Below are 17,128 nucleotides of genomic sequence, written 5' to 3'. Positions count from 1 at the left end.
GGTCATCATTCAATCATCGGACTTCATGTGGGCGGAACATTCCGTCGATGTGTCTGACCCGGGGGTAACACAGACCCACCGCGCACTGGGGCCGAGAGAGCAGCCGCCCCCACACCTCCGCCAGCCTCGCTCACGAGGTGGCTCATTGCCACGCGGGACCCGCGCGCTAGCATGTTACGTCATGACAATTCGCACCGCTTCGCGAGCCAGTGGACAAGAAAGTTTTACGGTTTCAGCGTTGTTGGGGGGTATTTAGTTACGTAATACACCTGTTGATGCTGTGTCTCTAGAAGAGGCCAGAATGCGATCGAGCTCGAGATTTTGATGGAAAAATACAGCGCTTCAACCGGAACCTGCTTTCTTCTGACTCTCCCTTATCTTATCATTAAAATGACTTCTGCATAACACAAAAGATTCCTAGGGCCTACATGTGGTGATATCTTAAGGCGGTATTTCAATTTACGATCAAGGAAAAATCAACGATATGGGTAGACTGGGGGAAAACGCCCCCCTCAAGGGATATGTATCTTTACCGTGAAACAAAAGGTAAATGTGTTTAGAATTGTTATCCTAGTTTTGAGTGACAACGAGATGAAGTATAAACCACATCTGGAAATTGTCCAGAGTTTACATTTAATTAGTTTTTTAACAAAAAAAAAATATTGCACAAAGGGGGCGTTTAGCAATTCGCATCATACATTAATAGCAAAATCACAAGAAACCTAAACAGTTTTTAAGCTTTTAAAAGGCTTTTCTCTATGTATATCTGCAATTTAAGCATGCATTTAATGATCCACCCTTAATAAAATAACAAGTCTTTAAACGTTGTTTTTCTGACTGCTGAAAATTAGTACGCTTGACACGTGAAATCTGTACATCTTGAAATACTTCGCCAGCGTAAGCTTCTCAGTGGATACATGTATTTCACCGTTGCCAACGTAGTCCATAGCAACAATAAAACCATAACTTGACTCCATATAGTGGTTATATGGGAAAAAACAGGTGGGGGGCGTTTTCCCGCACTCTACCCTAACCTTGTAAAACAATAATGGAAAATTTATTATGTAAATTTATACGTAAAAAATTATTATGTAAAAAAGGAGTAGTCTACTGGTTTTGAGGTTAGCTGTTTTAAAGTTCTTGGCACAGTGAAGCCGTTGCTGAAATACTGATCTCTGTTGTTATGTCTGTTAACAATAGATATTTTATACAAAACTTGTGCTCATTTCAAAGGCAGGAAGAGCCACACGGCAATCCAGCTCATATGTTTTCATTCACCAGCTCATATCCTTCCGAATCTCCGGTCTCCAGTGTTTACAGACTGGAAGGGTGATGTTACTGAGAACGGATTTATTTCGGGTACCGGGGTCAAGCTGCTTTTCTAAACAATAAGTTAATATTTTACGATAGCTGAAGACATTAAAGTCAGTTTGTATCACAGTATATCTTCTGGGATGTTTTCAGCTGCTGCATATTAAAAAAAAAAACAATGATTCCAAATTATCCTCTTTTGCCAATAAACGCTAAAAAACAGTGACATTCTAGAAAGTTACAGTATTACCAGTTGTCATTTTACAGTTTTACCCATAGGTGGTGCTTTTTGCACATTTTCAATTTGTAATGCTTGGTGTTCAGTCAAATAATTCAGGTTAAGTAATAGTGTACTGCCAGGGATTTTAGCATATATCCACTTCAGTTCCTGAACCATTTCCTTACCCAGGTACCAAAGGAACCATTTACTATTTCCATTCCTTGCTCACTGTCTTATAAACCAGTCTTTATGTATCTAATCTATTTCATTGACAGAGTCCCTAACGAGGTGATCAGATCAGTTTCAGCCAAGTCAACCTGAGGATTAGTGCTTTCCGGCCTAAAATCAGAGTAGCGATCTATGAGAGGGTATTCATGACCTAAGCATGTTAATTAAAGCTCCCTGATCCCTTTTACAGAGACTTGCCCTTTTTACACCTTGCATCAGTGACGCACGTAGTTTGAGCTCTGACTTTCGTGCTTTAGCATCACCAGGCGAGGCATCGGCAGAACACCAAAACCATCAGAGCTTGCAGAGCACAAGAGGCCCATCAAGATGCAGATTGCAGCACACCACACTGGCCGATGAAAACCCTGTTGCTTATGCCGGAGCCAGGGTTTACATTTACAATCCTGTCTGGCTCCCTGACCCACACTGTTTCCCCAAACCAGCTCGGCAGGTCAGCTTGGGCAGTCAGGCAGGTGTCACTCCCACAGTGTGGATCTTTACTGACTCCAAAGTAGCCCCCTGACCTCTTTGAAGAGACCTCAGCTGTGTTTCTCTGAGAAAAAAAAGAAACATATGGACTATTTTGTAGGACATACTGTATGAAACATTTTCAAACCAGTCTTGTGATGGCTGACGTGTTGTGCCCTTGTTGCCCTTTTTGCAGCTAAAAACATTCCCTGGGGTTAATTTTTAAATACTAAATTTTCAATGTGGATGTAAAATGAAAAAAAGTTATGCACACATTTTAAATTATAATTGTAAGGTAAATTACTGATGATATTTCACATAAGAGTGAGGATGCCCTCTAAAAGTTTTTAAAGCAGGGCTACAAGTTTCAAAATTGATGCAGCACAGTACTATGTGACAACAGCAGTGGCCCTTCTTCCTTTTTATTTGTGACGGTGTCATTGATTAAAAAGTGGAGGCCAAGAAATCTCCAGTTATCAAACACTAAACACACCCTGGCTGTAGCAGCAGTGTTTCTTACATAAGTGTAAAGCAAAGTGAGATCACTGAGTATGACCTATTGAGAATGAGATCACTGAATATCATAATTGTCTTCTAGCTGGGTTGCAATGTTGCAATGGTGTAGGCTTTTAAAATCATTTTACAGACATATTTTGCTTTTTTTCTCATTGAGGGAATGATAGGGGTAGAGCAATGACTGATCCAGGCCTTGTTTGTTGTGTGGACTGCTGGACAGTCCTGCTCTAAGTGGCACTAAAGCACATGACACACTGTCTGACCTAAACAATCTTCTCAGTCCAGCTCAGCTCATTAAGAACACAGGACCTAAAACAAATACACAAAACCCAGTGTGGTCAGACTGTATCCAAGACACTGCCACTTACAGAAACTGAACATGTGCCGAGGAATGAGGGTGAGTCTAGATTTCATCAGACTGTGTCTCGTTGGCTTAATGCAATCATGGACTCGGCTGAAGCATCCGCATAGATAATAGCACTGAGTTAAGTCAATCCAATCAGTTTAATGAATGCCAATCAGGTGATCAATGATGGCCATTTAAACCAGAGAAAACTGAATCAACACCCTCCCCTCCCCTCACATACACACACAAACATACACACACACACACACGCACGCACGCACGCACGCAAGTATAGACAGACAGACAGAAAGAGGGAGGAAGGAACAGACAGAGGAATGACAGAACATTTATCAAAAGGAGTTTGTATGTATTAACAGGACCATGTGTATAACATGGCTGCCTGTGAAACTCCTCAGCTCAGGGATGTTTAGAAATTCATCCTTGTGAAATGTTCATATCATTCACACTTTCTGAGGGCTTTTGTAATCATGCCTAACTGTAAAGCTATTTATTAATAGTGTTAAGAATGATTTTACTTGCATGCTTTGTGGCATTTCTGTCATGATGCACCTGATGGCAGTATGATTGCTATCATCAAGGCCTGTTTACCTTTCAGCTATAAGAATTCTAAACAGAGCCGAAAATGCAACATGCAGTAGACGTGTCTGCTTCTAGAGCTGTTTCCTGTGTGTGCTTCCTCCGTTTGCAATTTGGAGTCCCAGCAAGTACAGAGAAGAGCCACACAGCTGTTTTGAGTTACATGGAGCTGCTGAGCGTTTGCCCTCCTAAGGGCACACGGGAAAACAAAGCTGGGGAAAAAAAGTGCTCAAAACAGACAGCTCCAGTGTCCCAGGCATACCGGCACACACAGGGAACACTGTGTCCTTACAGCGGGCACTGCGGCCCCACAGGTCTCTGCGGGCCTGACTGTGTGCGAGTGTTTCTTTGACCACGTCCTCATTGTGCAGTTCAAGCTTGGTGTTCTGCCGCCTGGCTTGTGGCATGTTGGCACACCACCATGACCAAAAGCACACACACTCCACCCAGCTGTGCCTCGCTGAGGAAACGCAGCTCAACTTCACAATACAGATCCATAATAATCGGCACTGGGTGCTGAATCTGGCCCTGAGTTAACAAGGTCTTGAGTGTTGAGGCTGCCTTAGCTGCCTCACCCACCCTCTGCCAGACACAAAAGGGCTTCACACCACAGGGGATGTTCAAAATGTGCCTATGTAATCACTGTCCAGGTGCCTATATTGGGCCGAAGACTGCCTGTCCATGCTCTGGAGGTGTCCCTAAACTGTGACACACCAGCATAGGGCCGCGGTGAGTTTCCCTCCACTTCCTGGTGGAATTAGGATGATGAGATTAGGATTAACCTGAATCCGATCATGAACGAAGCGACCCCCTGCTGCGCCTCCCTCGCGGGCTTTGAACGGAGGCTCTGGGATATTAAGCACGTAGGCGGGAAACTGAGAGGTGACATCCGATGGTAAAGGGACAGGCCACAGCCCAGGCACAGTCTTGTCCAAGCGCAATCTTTCCTGACGTGACATCCTCAACCCTAACCCTAGCACAAACTCCAACTCTGACTTCAACCCTAACTGAGTTTGTGGAGACTAGGTAGATGGACGTTGCACATCCAGGATCGATTTCGTTAGGCTGCCTCTTTCGGACTGGTCAGCCCCTGGCATCTGCCACTAGCACTTGTTGGTGTGGTTGCTTGCTATTGCCACACAGGTCACTGATCACATAGATCACTGATTCTCAATCCTCCTCCTGGGTGCCCCCTGCTCCACACATTTTCCATCTTTCCCTGCTCTACCTACCTGACTGAGCTCATCAGTGGCACTTTTGAATAGCTGAGCACACCTGATTTAACCAAGAGCATGCACACTAATTTCAATCAGGTGTGTTTGGAGCAAGGATAGATATAAGATATGCATGACAGTGGGCCTCCAGGAGTAGGATTGAGAAACACTGACATAGATGAAGGTCCTGAAGGTGAAAACAGACAGGTATCAGACTGGTTCTGTCTGCTCTGTAGAAAGAAAACTCCAGCAAGGGCTTTCCTGGCACGCGATGAAATGCAAATCACCAACACATGGTGAGTTTCCAGTGCAGTACATTATGTGACATTCATATTGGGCAGATTCTGCATCAGGCCCTGTTAGAAGCATCATCAGGGCCAGTCTGTGTGGTTATGTTTCATCCTTGGTTGGGTCGGTTGGGGTGGGGTTGGTAGTCTGACTCCTACACTGACACGTTATTAAATGAAACTCTGTTATGCTGACTCCCTGAATGGTTTCAGTTGCTACTTTCAGATGCTGAATTCAGTAATAACCACTAGGAGGCACTGTGGTGGAGATTCCCCACTTCCTGAATATAGCCGTGGATTCAGGGGGTGTTCATTGTAACTGTTATGTAACTCTGCTACAAGAATCCACATAAGTGGTGATCTCCATTGGTGGCAGCAGGGGAAACTGTTTTCACACCACTTCAGACCTTGGTGTCATAAATAAGGTTAGCACGGGCGATGTAAAATTAAAACACACTTTCTGCATGTTATATTACTTTTGCAGTCCACAGATGTGCAGTCTTTTTTGCAGTTTCTAGATTAACAAAAACAGAAACAGAGTTTCGACTTGATCTGTCTTTCAGTGAACATGACTTGCCAAATGCAAGCCTCATGCTTCCTTTCTATTTTAAACTCATTGATGTGAGAGAGAGGAGACCTATAAGCTAATCTTAAATTCAAACAAACATAAACATAAATATAGACATAAAATGTAACATTTAAACCTATCAATGTCTACATTCAGTTACATCAGACAGAGATGTGACTGGTGCCTGGTATATTTCCTCTTTCCTAGTCATACACCATTTTCTTTTTATTGTCTTTTGTTTATCTGTTATCCATAGCCGTGCAATAACAGTGAAAGGGTAATGTTTTACAGCATTTATTATCATTAACCACGGCACCATGAACACAGATCTAATGAGCCCTGATTGCTCACTGAAGGAGCCGTTGTGGCAAAAATGAGCCTTCCTGATTGCCCCATGATATACTGAGCACGGTTTCTGTGGTTAGTGGACAACAATAGGTCCGCTGTCCCAGGTCTGTCGCTCTGATCAAGGACAGCAAATGAGATGATTACAACCATATTATTTGACTAAACTGTGCGTGTGTGTGTGTTCTAGGACGGCTGTGTGGTGTAGTGCTGAAGGAGCTGGCCCTGTGACCGAAAGCATGTAGAATCATTTCCCAGGTGTGCAAGGTACATGGAAGTTGCCTTGAATGGAAGCTTGATTTGTAATTCAATAACACAATGCAATTCAAATCTATAGAAGCAGCAAATTACCCCTAACAGGTCCCTGGATGAAAACTAGGCCCTAAATTTAGCTGAAAGCAAAGTTCAGCCTATTGACAAACAGCAAAAACCTAGCTCCAGCTGTGTACAACAGATGTGTGACTCTGATCTGGGACATGGTGTGCAGTATTCTAGGGCCTAAAACCAAGGTAAAATCCCCTTCAATTTCAGCTGGAGTGGTTAGAAACAGTTTGAGGTTCGCGTGTTGTTTGTATAGATCAACCTCAATTTCCTCTGTTCTTTAACATTGCTCTTTGTTGCTCTTTGAGTTGTGCGGAGTGACTGGACTTGGGACAGCTCACCTTTTTGAAGGTGTATTACTATCTGAGGAAAACAAAAACTGATTGTAATGGTTTTTTTTCATATTCTGGCATGAGAGAACTTCAGATTCTCTAGATCGAGAGATGGTGTTATAAATGGAGGCAATGAAATTAAATGCATTTTTATGCCCCTTAATTTTTTTCAGATGGATAAAACACTCAGTCTTAAGACTCAGCCTTCTCGCTATAAATATAGCCACTATGATTCATAAACTAACCTCAAGCTGTCAGAGCTTGGCCAAATCATTTTTTAAACAAAATAATAATTTTCCTTTAGCTTTATCCTTTCATCTCAGAGTGGTAATTGCCATTTTATTTGCACCAATACTGGCGAGGAGCAATTTATGATGCAAGAATCCCTCTTTTAATGATTTAAATACAAGCAGCCTTGATGAACATAACAGATGAAGTATAAAACCAGATAATGGATTAAGTGATTCTGCCTATTGTTTTCAAACTGTAATGAGTTACCACACCATGTTGAGTGTTTCACATTCACAAAGACACTTAAAATAGCCAAAGGTACATGCTCCTCAGAAAAAAGAGCATAGGAAGTCTGGTTATGTAAGCATTTCGCAATGCCTTTGCTTTTGTTTTCGAGGATACAGTTTGGGGGGGGGGGGGGGCTGTGGAAGCAAGTAGACCCACATTAATGAGCCTTGTCATTCTACTGCTAACACACAACCTTCTGGCAGTGTATGCCACTGTGTTAAGTACAGGAAGTGTCCTAACCAAAGCTTCCTGTCATATGCTTCGATGGCACCTGCCGTGACAACCACAGAGTCCCTTTGCTAAAGACCGAAAGTCACTGTGCACGCGAGGCCTCCTTAGACATGCTATGTTTACAATTTCAATTTCCTCAAATCAGAGCCCAGGATGGCGGCGGCAACAGCAGTGCTACTGAAAGCTTCTCAATGGCCTTCCTTTTATTTCCCCACAGTCTAAACATCCCTCTGATCCCACAGAAGCAGGCAGCCTCATTACTGGAGTGCTTGCAGTGGCCTGGCTGGGTCAGAGGTCAACACCAGCCTCTTCATGGAATGCGGTGCTGAGACCCACAGCTGCAGGGGGTGGTCGAGGTTGAGAGGGTGTCCTGGTCCAGACAAGATGGTAGTCTTCCTCCACTTGCCAATGTATTGTGAAGCTCAGTAAGAAGCCAGGGGCTGGGACCTGGGGCTGGCCTTTCTGCTTTGGATGCTGCGGGATCGATCGACCTCGTGAACGCGCTGAAAGTGTGTGGGTGAACTCATTCATGCCTGAGAATGCAAGCCCAGGCCTCTTTGTTTCCAGGCTGGTTTGTTTTGATGAGCTGTTATTCACTGCAATCAGATCAGTGCTGGATAAGTGTCACATCGCATTAGTCAAAAGAACAGAGGCTACGTGCATTTCACAAGTTGTGTCATTGTTAGTGCAGGTGCCCGTAATTATGTACCCTGGCAATGAATTTTTTTGTACCTTTCAATTCTGTTTTTTAATACTATTTTTATTGCATACTTTGTACACGTAGTGGAGCTAGATGCAGTGTGTGTGCAAATCAGGAGCTTTACACATACAAAAGAAAATAGACAAGTTTTATTGCCTGGTTGTAAGCCTGGAAACTGCATCCAGAAAATAAACATGCTGTTTAATAAAAACAAGCATAACAGTTCTGGGGTTTAACCTCAGAAAATGGAATGCTTATTGTATTAACTTTGAACATGGGAACTTATTTTTCCAAAACAAACATGTCAGCAAGTCCCACGGTGGTAGGAGCGTGTCCTGCCCCAGTGTTTGGCCGGGGGATTAATGAATTACAAGTGTCCTGCGCTCCGGTCGTTGCGAGCTATGGCACGTAACATGTTTTCGCATGTGTTCTGTGTCAAGCACAGCTGGCCCCCAAACGCTGACACCGGCCTCTCTGCGCCGTCTTGCGAGTCCCCCCCTCCACCCCGCATGTACCCTGAGATCAATTATGTCACAATAGCTTGGTGTGCGCATCGCAAGCTGGCGGAGAGGTGAGGGAAAGCGCTCTCCGCTCACACAGGACCAGCTGACGGTATTCCCACCGAGGGTCTGTGTTTGCTTGACCGCCAGGTTCCACCAGCTTCCCCCTCCCCTTACTTTCCACCTCCAAGCCTCTCAATCCATTTTCACAGACGTGACTGGAGCCCACTCCCCCCTCCCCTTTCCTATGCTGAAAAGTACACAGTGTACCCAGCCACGTTCCTGCATTTAGCCCGCCCCCTGTTCTATAGGCTGAGCTTCCTGTTTTTCTCTTCTTCAAGGCTCACATACATGGTGAGCTCACTCTGTCTCTCCCTCAGATTGGAGACTCTCACTGCTGACCCATTGCACTTTGACAACAAGCATACATGCTGAATACAATATTCTTAAAGGAATGAAAAAAAATGATTTAGGAGGCAATGTATAGCTTCTGTCAATTGATCAAATAAATAAAGGCAACCAGTGTTATCACAAAAGCATCCAGCTGACATGAAATCATGCGCAATGGGTAAATGTTGGAATGCAGCAATTCCACAGCTGGGGGGCTGTAGATGTATGGCACTGAGTCTTAATGGCAGAAGTGTGTCACAGTGGGGGATGTGTGCTTTGTGCATATGATGCTTCAACCGAATGGACGCTGCTCAGTGTATGGTGTGGATTTCACAGAACAGTGGGCTGCTGTCTGTTTAATCTGCTGGAGAAGACAACGTTTCTGCCCACCCTCTGATGTAACAGTGAAAACAATCTCTGTGGTCAATTGACAAAAACATCACACAATACACACAAACACACACACACACACACACAACACACACTACACACATACACACACACACACACACACACACACACACACACACTACACACACACTACTCAACTAAGCAAACACAGAACATAAGAGGATAACCTCAAATAAGTCAGTCCTGGCTGTCTCACGTCCCCTTGCATTTCCCATTGTTTTGTCATGTCATGACATGGCGTCGCATTGTTCTCCGCAGAATGTGTGTCACACGGAAAATGCTGTCAGGGCTGTGATATTGATACGCTGCTGCTGTGCCAGAACAGAGCTAACGAGGCCTGCCTGCAGCTGTAGCTTTAGACTTGACCCCTCCATATTAATCACTGGCTCAGGTGATCTGTGTCCATGGCAGTGCTTAGTCTCACATCCTTGGGTTTGCTCTCCACCAGCTCTCCAAGCTCTGAGTAGAGAGCTCTTCTTTCCTAGCCAACACCCCCCTCCCCCACAGCTCTCATTACCATTTCACAGACGTGCCTGGAGCCCCCAACCCCTCCCCCTTCATGTGCTGAGAAGTACATCATGTACCCGGTCGACAAGAGACAGCGTCACATTGTTGTCTGAGCCTCCGAGCTCAACCTAATGATATCAATAGCCTGTTAAGCTAAACAGAGCTAATGAGCCATATTGGTGGGTTGCGGCATATTTTGCTCTACATATGACATTAGCGAGTACCCAGATCAAATAAGAACCATTTACAGTGAACACAAGGTCAAAGGGCTTCCAGCTCGTTGTAATTGGCTGTTTGGCCCCAGCTGTGATGGACAAGTAGTGCAAAGTCTGGAGAACGTTACAGATCTAGTCATCTATTAATGTCTCGTCTTAGTCTTGGCCAGCTCCGTGGCATTAACGTTTTTTGTGTTATCAAAATGTGCTCGCTGCTAATTTGCATAAACAATGCATTTCAGAGTCAGGGCATTTTTAATTTAATGCCTCATTCATTCAATTAAAATGACCTCTGGCAGAAACGTTCGAAAGGGTAAGCTGATTTATGCACAGAATTTATTCAGTTGTCCAGTAGGGAAGGGAGTATTGACCAGAAGTGCCACTGCGTGATATCGTGGGATATGTTTTCGAAGACCGCGAGTGTCTCGCACACAGTACTGCGAGACACGCCCATTTGAAGGTTCATGATGAATTATTGACCTGCGGACGGTCGCAGCCTGCTGACCCGTCTCACAGGAGTGTGAATGTTTGAGCCACGAGGGTTTAATTTCACAGCAGCGCATTCACTTGGCCTTTAAGAAGACTGTAAAAGACGCAGTAAGAATGGGGAAGTCACGGAATCATACACGCTGACGTCACTGAGCGACACTACCGCATTATCTTCCAAGATTTCTCTTCGTCTCCGACGTGTCTGTCTGTCTTATCACGAGGGAAAATGCCTCACTACGATAAACTACTTCACTATTCCAGCGCGCTAAACATGATGAATCAGCATTTATCATTTGATGGCAATCTTCCGCTGAACCTAAGTTTGTTTCGGTGATCGGCGTTGCTATGAAGTCTTCTAAATACCGACACCATAAATTTCTTGCATGGATGTCAGTGAATCTGGTCTTGTAATTTGCATATTATAATTATTTTAAATAATTAAGAAAAATGAACATGCAAATAGCGAAGTACACACACACACACACACACACATATATATATACACATATACATAAACCCTGTCCATTTTGCTGTGATTACATTTAACCTCCTATAGCACGGAAATGAGTGACACACACAAGTGCAACATTGGCTCATGGCATTCTTTGGGTATTATTAGCACAGTGTCGCTCTTTGGTATAGATCCTGTCAATATCCATAACAAGCTGTAAATACTACATCAAGCAATGATGCTGTCCAAGAAGCAAAACACTTTAGTGCACTTCCAATATATAGTTTTTTCTACAATTTGCTATTAGTAGCTGGTTTCTTCAAATTTTTGTGTTTCATAGTGCACTTGCTAACTGTTGAAGAATAGGATTATGCACCAAGAGTGATGTTAGCTTGCCAAATCATTCATAAAGCTTTCACCTGCCCAAAATGTTTTAATGTCACCCCTGTCAGGACTATTGCTTTGTGAAATAAACCCAGCTAAGCAGCATTGTTTTATTTGGGAAGAAAAAGCTTACAATTAGGTTCAAACGATGTCATTAAAGCTGTCAGTACAGTAACATGGTTTTCCCTGACGTAACCTTTAGCTACCCTAAGACCACCTTGGGAGGTGGCCTGGTGACAGACATTATACTATAGTTTAAGACCTTGGGCAGCACATTTTTGCTGTCACGCTTAAAGATGTGCACTGAACCAAACTGGATCATGATAGGTTTTGCTTTGCTAGTGTGAAAATCCTTCAAGTCTTGTTAAGATGATTAATATGTTTTTAGGCTTTTTATAAGTGGACCTTAAAAAATATCTGACCTCAGCAGGGATCTTCAATCTGTGGTTCATACCAAATGTGTATGTTTTTTCCCACTTCACAAGTGATTCAACTCTCACTCATAAATGAATTCATATGGATTGACATTTAATTCAAATGATTCCTGATGAATTTGATCCATAATTTGGTTGCGTAAATCCGGCAATAATCCTTCTGCTTCTGGTGCAACATGCCCAGGGGCTGAAATAAACAGCCACTCCCAAACAGTCAGGAAAGAACATTTGTGGTGTGGGAGACATTTTCTATCACAACACACAGTGAACGTGTGCACGACAAGCTGACCAAACTGAAATAATTCCCTTCTATAAAGTCGTCTTACTTTTTACAACAGTAATGTTTGATGATAACACACAAAAAAATCCATTGCTTGTTTTCTCTACTCCTTATTTGAAGGGATTTTGCTGGTAACTTTTTTTTTTCCTGTGCAAACATGTATTGTGACATGAGACATGAATTCGGCTTGAAGATGGGCTTAATGGATATGCCCGCTGGGAGCTCAGCCTTCCTGGGAGAGAGCTGCTGCTCCAGAAGCCCTCAGGGGTGACTCTCATTTCGTCCCATTCATCTGTGATCTCTCACTTCCACTGTACACACATGGTGGCACCAGGGCGCGGCTAAGCAAACACAGACGGTGGACGCCGAGCAGGACAGCCATCATTTGGCACGCTCCGATGGACATGGGGTAGACAGCGTCGGCTGGCCACTGTACTAACACCACACTGACTCCAGTGTAGCTCCCACAGTCCCTTCCAAATCCAGATTAGAAAAAAAGAATTTGTTTAGTACACAAGACAATGGTCATCCACTGGATTTATAGAAACTTCTAGGAACTCAATCAAAGCTTATTTTGACTTCCTGTTGTGACTTTGTGCCACAAAATGTCAATAAACAATTCAATCAATCAAAACTGCAAATTCATCTTGAGGTAAACTGCTCTTCATTAAAATAAATACGAAAAAGAAAATTCCAAGATTTATCTGGAATTATAATACTAAACTCACCCCTTTATTCAAGCTAAACCACAAAACTATTTAAGGAAATAGTTCATGTGGTTATAAGGTGCCAGATCAATCTGGGAAGGTATACTTTTAATTATTATTTTTATAGCATCTTTCCTTATGACAGTGATGTTTTTCTACATTGTGTCTGCCCTCCTTAGATTTGCCTATACTGTCCACTCACTACTTTTGGATAACCTCCTAGCGTGAAAACCAAATTTAAAATATGCATTTTGTAACATCAATAGGTTTGATACACCCAAAAGATATTTGCCTGTGAAGACATATCCTACATTGAAAATTTGTCCAGAAATACACATTGTAGTATATTACTAATATCTTACAATATCTTATAGCCGGTGAAGTGATTCTCAGGTGTTTCTCAGCTGGCAAAGAATCAACGTACACTAAAAGACAGATGGTTTATAACCGGTCTCAGCACTTTCTGTGCCTCACCTCCATCTACATTCCTCTCTGGAGCCCTCCAGGCCAAGAGGACTCCTTCTTAGTAACTGCAATACAGCTCCTGATCCAACTTGAGTGACACGTGCAGCACAGCTGACTAAAATGGTGGACAATAGCAGAGCGAGGCACCTGGTTTAGCCAAGAGCTACTGGCCTCAAAGGTCACCAATGCTGAGAGAAACTTTTTTTTCCCATGACTTCAAAATTTGTTCAACCTGTATTCCATGTTCCTTATGTAATAACACAAGACAATTTTAGATGTCCCTTTTTCTTATGTGAAAGTAGTATTTATTTGCATTGTATGCAAATATGGAAAGAAGCACAAGGAGGAGAGGACCTGATGGAAAATTAAAACTCAAACACCAATTTTGTTATATTTTTGTTCATTTATTTCAAGAAACAAACAAAAAATGTCCAACTTATTTACAACAGGTAAAATGCTTAATTCACTAAAACATCTAATGGCTCAAGTTAGCCCTACATCCAAGAATGGTATATTACATAAAAAAACAAACAAAAACAAAAATGAAACCCAAAGACAAAGATAAGTGCTCCTCTGCCCCAGCAGAGGCAGACAAGCAGAAGTGGAGAGAAAGGGTTAAATAAAACAACATTGCCTGGTTCTTTGCACAGTGTTTTCAGTGAGATGGCTGTATTGTAGAGAGCATGAGTTATCATGTGAAAATAGATAATCTCCAGAATACTGTATCTGAGGTATTGAGGTGTCCTGTGGGATTAGGCAGGGATGCCACAAAGCTAATGACAGCCCACTGCTGCCATTCCAGAAAAGACAGCATTAATCTCCAGCTGTGAGGGAAAACTGGAGAAAGACCTTTCAGAGGAAAATGACACTCCTGACTACATATTTCCTCGAAAAAAACGGTCTGCAAGAACAGGCAAAGCAGTGGAAAAACTGGTTTTCCAGAGAAATAAATGAGAAACGGTCCCACTTTTGTCACATTCACGGTCGTTTCGATAAGTATAAATAAGTCACCAAGGTTCAAATGCAAATGACAGAGCGGGTCTCGGAGCTCCATCAGGCTCTCTTTAAGCCCATCTCAAATCTCACTGAACAAAGCTCTATCAGTAGGAAACCTTTTTTTTTTTTTTTTTTTTTGTACTGTCACTTCAACTCGTGTTGATATCCAGTCTTTGATACTGGTCCCTTTTGCAAAGCACAGCTGAACAAGTTCAGAATTAACAAGTTTCATAGGCCATTTGCGCTTGTTGTATCACTCACAGAAAAAGGTTTTGAACTACACATTGTACACGATTGAATCTGAAAGATGAACACAGCACAATAACAACCTGTAGAGGTATGACAGCTACATGATAGTTAGTAGTAAAAAAAAAAAAAAAAAAAAAAAGGCTTAAGCTAAATGTTAGGTGCGGCAAAGCTATAGCTACAATATTCAAAATAAGCCAAAACGATAAGCAAAACTGACTTGTAGTCAGTTTACTTGCACAAATCATAGTGTATCAGTCACACTCGGTCACTTGTGAGAGCCTTAAAAGATGTAACGCTGCCATCATCCATAACCCCCCTTCCGCTCCTGCCAGGTATAATCATATTATTCCACAAGCAAGGGGTCTGTTCAGATGGACATGAAGACGTTTCTTACAATCACACTGATATCTGAAGAATATGGATAGTTGAGGTTTTAAGAGTTGCAGCTCAAGCATGACTAACCGATTCAGGGTAGGTCCTGGAAACAAGAGCAGCCTGCTATGAACCGGTTTTTATGCAGCAGATGAAAGCACTTAGTACTTAGCCTTAGCGGCTTGGAGGTTCCTGGAACACCCAGAGAATGCCAGTCTGTTGAGAGTGACAGGAAATTCTGTACCCTTCCCTTTGACACAGCAATCCAACTTTATCAACAAGTTAACAGAGATTATCATGAAGCCTATGCCGCCCTCAGAGTCCCTGCTGTCATCTCTTCCCATTGCAGAAAACCTGAAATGTCCAAGCAATGGAATACCCTTCTGTGGAGTTTCGTAATCATATGAGGTAGAACCAGACAGTGAATTATCAGAATCAAGTGTTCAGTAAGTTCAACAACTGTAAACTAAACATTCAAAAAATGAAAATAAAAAACATTATCTGAATCAAACGAGCCAAAGTAGTAAGTCGCTGCTCAACAGCTAATCCTTGCACAGAAAATTAGTCTGATTTGGAGTGGAGACAAACGCAGGAAACCTGGTCCACCAATCACCAGAGAGTATTCCTTATTGTCCCTTGACAGTACAGGAAAACTGTGTCAATGAAATGTAAAGTGAACCTCTGCTTCAGCCATAATTTCAAAGTGATTTGTTTGTAATCTTGATTCTTGCGGTATGGCATTTTTCTCCATTTAACAAATGCCCCAGTTCCCAGTTAGTTGCCAGAGATGCAACCCAACAACAAAAAAAAAAAACACCCGTCAGAATTCTGCCAACTTCATATTCACGGATATTCACAAAGACAGCTCACATACATCTAAGTAGTAGATTTGAGGGGGTAGTGCATTAAAATAATGGATGTCCAAAATTATTCAAACCAGTGAGTTTGCAATCTGAGAGCCGAGAGTATATTCCTTGACTTGCAATCCAATGCAATGACTTGTTAAATGTATCAAGCTATTCAAGGATCTGTACAACAAAACTGAGCCTGTGGGTGCGTGTGAATTAAAGAAATATGGGTTTGAACAGTTCTACTGAAAGCTTATTATATTCCACTTAAGGGCTCAGAACACTGCAGAAACTGATGAATGCTTTCAATGGATCTCACGAGACAGAACTGGACGAGTTGTGGCTTGGTGCTTCCATTTTGGCATCATCCCGGGGAACATCAGCAGATGTTTACAGGCAAAAAAAAAACAAAAAACAAAAAAAAAACAAAAACTAGAACAGGCTATATGAATTTACCATCAAGCTTAAGGTCCTCAAACAAAACGTATCAGAATTACAGGCCACCAACAACAAGAACAGTGAAAAATATCAAAACACAAGAGGACACAGTACTGCCCACTGATCCCAGTCTGTAGTGTTATGTACACCATGTCAAATGCAAATCTTGCAAAACAACCCAGTGAAATCATGTGATCTGGATAAAAGATGGGGAAACAGAGTGTGCTAACATACAGAACTTCAAACCTCTGTTTCCCCCCATTTGTGCCACCTAGAATGGTACCTGCCACACTGGCTCTTCTATTCCTGGTCAAAACACATCATAAATTGTACAACACAAACAGACCTTACATTGAGACCAATACATAAGCTCAACATAGCCTAAATATCAATTAAGTCATTCATTCCATTAAAAACATGACATACATCTGTTGAGTTCACTACATTATGTATACATGTAAGACTTTTATCAGGGAACATAATTAGGAGGTCAGCCAAATAATGGAGTTTCCTTTTATTATACTGGGCCTAATTCCCTTTTAAAGCACTTTGATATTTGACATTTTTGCAGTTTTTAGCCTAATGGATAATATAAAAGAACATTTGGTTATTTTAAAGGTTTTTAGGATCATCTAGATTGTGCATCAACCTCTCATTTTTATTTTAATCTCTAACTGCTTTAAGAAGAAAAAATAAAAACCAAAAATAAAAAATAAAAATTAAAATGGCACCAATATTTATATACAAGATTAAAATATGCCAAGGGGTAAAATATACTGCATGTAAAAT

The sequence above is a fragment of the Megalops cyprinoides genome, chromosome 7, assembly GCF_013368585.1.
Source record: "Megalops cyprinoides isolate fMegCyp1 chromosome 7, fMegCyp1.pri, whole genome shotgun sequence".
NCBI classification, from domain to species: domain Eukaryota; kingdom Metazoa; phylum Chordata; class Actinopteri; order Elopiformes; family Megalopidae; genus Megalops; species Megalops cyprinoides.
The sequence above is the reverse complement of the archived record's forward strand: the minus strand, read 5'-3'. Positions refer to the sequence as shown.